The sequence below is a fragment of the Budorcas taxicolor genome, chromosome 15, assembly GCF_023091745.1.
Source record: "Budorcas taxicolor isolate Tak-1 chromosome 15, Takin1.1, whole genome shotgun sequence".
Lineage (NCBI taxonomy): Eukaryota > Metazoa > Chordata > Mammalia > Artiodactyla > Bovidae > Budorcas > Budorcas taxicolor.
In genome coordinates this window covers 2,641,504-2,645,001 of record NC_068924.1, presented here as the reverse complement: position 1 = coordinate 2,645,001, position 3,498 = coordinate 2,641,504, and positions in this window count along the sequence as shown.

The window sequence follows — 3,498 nt, the reverse complement described above, 5'->3', positions numbered from 1 at the left end:
TGAAGCCAATGTTGTAGCTGGACTAGCCCTTGTGTTTCTTATTATGATTGTAAGTCAAATCTCAACCATAACCACCAAGTCTCTGAAAAATCAAGATTACCCATATCTTGGAGGGACCATGGCATTCCCAAGTGCCACACAGAGAGGCTGCTGTGGAGAGGGGCTTCCCTGGTGGCTCAGTGGTAAAAAATATGCCTGCCAAAGCAGGAAAGGTGGGTTAGATCCCTGGATTAGGAAGATCCTCTGGAGAAAGAAATGTGAAGCCTCTCCAGTATTCTTGTGTGGGAAATCCCACAGGCAGAGAAGCCTGATGGGTTACAGTCCATGGGGTCACAAAAGAGTCTGGCATGACTTAGCCACTAAACAACACTAAAAATACATATGTCATTTTTTTTTTCTAGTATGGTGGTACATTATTTTTCATTTTTAAGCCTGTTTGTATTTCATCCTATCTCATTCCAGCAAAATTATAACACGTAGCATATAGTATATACTTCATAAACACTAATTTGTTTCCTCTTAATGTTTTCTAGATATTGTTCAAAGATAAATTCAATGCAACAGTCAAATAAAATTCCAGTGGGGTTTTATGGATAAGCAGTAAAAAGTGATTCTGAAATTAAATGTGAGAACAAAATGCTATACATTAGTTCAGTTCAGTTCAGTTGCTCAGTCGTGTCCAACTCTTTGCGACCCCATGAATCACAGCATGCCAAGCCTCTTTGTCCATCACTAACTCCCGGAGTTTACCCAAACTCATGTTCATTGAGACAGTGATGCCATCCAGCCATCTCATCCTCTGTCCATTGTATATTCTTACTGCCTGTGCAGTAGATTAAATGATCATAGCTCTTTGTTCTCTATTCTCTTCTGTTGATTGATGTGTCTGTTGGGCCAGAACCATACTATTTTGATTACTGAAGCTTTATAATATAGTTGGAAGTCAAGAAGTGTGATATCTCTAGCTCTGTACTTCATTCTCAAGATCGTTTTGACTGTTTGTTTCTTTTATGCTTCCATACAAGTTTTTAAATTATTTGCTTTAATTCTGTGAAAAGATGCTCTTGGTATTTTTGTAAGGATTGAATTGAATCTGTAGACTACCTTGGATAATATGACTGCTTTAATTATATTAATTCTTCAGTCCATGAACATGGTATATCTCTCCACTCTTGTGTCATCTTTGATTCTTTCATCAGTGCCTTATAGTTTTCTGAGTACAGGTTTTCACCTCCTTAGATATGTATATCCATAAATATTTTATTCTTTTTGTTGCAGTGGCAAATGAGATTGTTTCTTCAATTCTGTATATATTAATTTTGTATCCTGCAACTTTGCCAGATTCATTGATAAACTAGGAGTTTTCTGTTGGTTTCTTCAAAATTTTCTATATTTAGTATCATATCAACCTAATCTTTTTCCTCAGCTTAAGTGAAATGTTTTCAGTTTTTGTCTTTGAGTATGATGTTAGCTGTGGCTTCTCATATATAGTCTTTACTATGTTGAGGTATGTTTCCATGGAGCTATCCCACATTGAAGGTCAGGAAGGGTGGTGGTGAGGAGATACCCCTCATCCAAGGTAAGGAGCAGTGGCTGTGTTTTGCTGGAGCAGCCGTGAAGAGATACCCCATGCCCAAGTTAAGAGAAACCCAAGTAAGATGGTAGGTGTTGCAAGAGGGCATCAGAGGGCAGACACACTAAAACCATACTCACAGAAAACTAATCACAATCTAATCACACTAGGACCACAGCTCATCTAACTCAATGAAATGAAGCCATGCCCACGGGGCAACCCAAGACAGGCGGGTCAGGGTGGAGAGGTCTGACAGAATGTGGTCTACTGGAGAAGGGAGTGGCAAACCATTTCAGTATTCTTGCCTTGAGAACCCCATGAAGAGTATGAAAAGGCAAAATAATAAGATACTGAAAGAGGAACTCTCCAGGTCAGTAGGTGCCCAATATGCTACTGGAGATCAGTAGATAAATTTCTCCAGAAAGAATGAAGGGGTGGAGCCAAACCAAAAACAATACCCAGCTGTGAATGTGACTGACAATAGAAGCAAGGTCTGATGCTATAAGAGCAATGTTGCATAGGAACCTGGAATGTCAGGTCCGTGAATCAAGGCAAATTGGAAGTGGTCAAACAAGAGTGGCAAGAGCGAACGTTGACATTCTAGGAATCAGTGAACTAAAATGGACTGGAATGGGTGAATTTAACTCAGATGACCATTATATCTACTACTGCAGGCAGGAATCCCTCAGAAGAAATGGAGTAGTCATCATGGTCAACAAGAGTCTGAAATGCAGTACTTGGATGCAGTCTCATAAACGAAAGAATGATCTCTGTTCGTTTCCAAGGCAAACCATTCAATATCATGGTAATCCAAGTCTATGCCCCAACCATTAAAGCTGAAGAAGCTGAATTTGAACAGTTCTATGAAGACCTACAAGACCATTCAGAACTAACACCCCCCAAAAATATCCTTTTCATTATAGGGGACTGGAATGCAAAAGTAGGAAGTCAAGAAACACCTGGAGTAACAGGCAAATTTGTCCTTGGAATACAGAATGAAGCAGGGCAAAGACTAATAGAGTTTTGCCAAGAAAATGCACTGGTCATAGCAAACACCCTCTTAGAACAACACAAGAGAAGACTCTACACATGGACATCACCAGATGGTCAACACAAAAATCAGATTGATAATATCCTTTGCAGCCAAACATGGAGAAGCTCTATACAGTCAACAAACATAAGACTGGAAGCAGACTGTGGCTCAGATCATGAACACCTTGTTACCAAATTCAGACTCAAATTGAAGAAAGTAGGGAAAACTGCTAAACCATTTAGGTATGACCTAAATAAAATCCCTTATGATTATAAAGTGGAAGTGAGAAATAGATTTAAGGGCCTAGATCTGATAGATAGAGTGCCTGATGAACTATGGATGGAGGTTCATTACATTGTACAGGAGACAGGTATCAAGACCATCCCCATGGAAAAGAAATGCAAAAAAGCAAAATGGTTGTCTGGGGAGGCCTTACAAATAGTTTTGAAAAGAAGAGAAGCGAAAAGCAAAGGAGAAGAGGAAAGATATAAGCATCTGAATGCAGAGTTTCAAAGAATAGTAAGAAGAGATAAGAAAGCCTTCTTCAGCAATCAATGCAAAGAAATAGAAAAAAAAAAAAAAAAACAGAATGGGAAGACTAGAGATTTCTTCAAGAAAATTAGAGATACCAAGGGAATATTTCATGCAAAGATGGACTCGGTAAAGGGCAGAAATTGTATGGACCAAACAGAAGTAGAAGCTATTAAGAAGAGGTGGCAAGAATACACGGAAAAACTGTATAAAAAAGATCTTCACGACTCACATAATCACAATGGTGTGATCACTCATCTAGAGCCAGACATCCTGGAATGTGAAGTCAAGTGGGCCCTAGAAAACATCACTACAAACAAAGCTAGTGGAGGTGATGGAATTCCAGGTGAGCTGTTTCAAA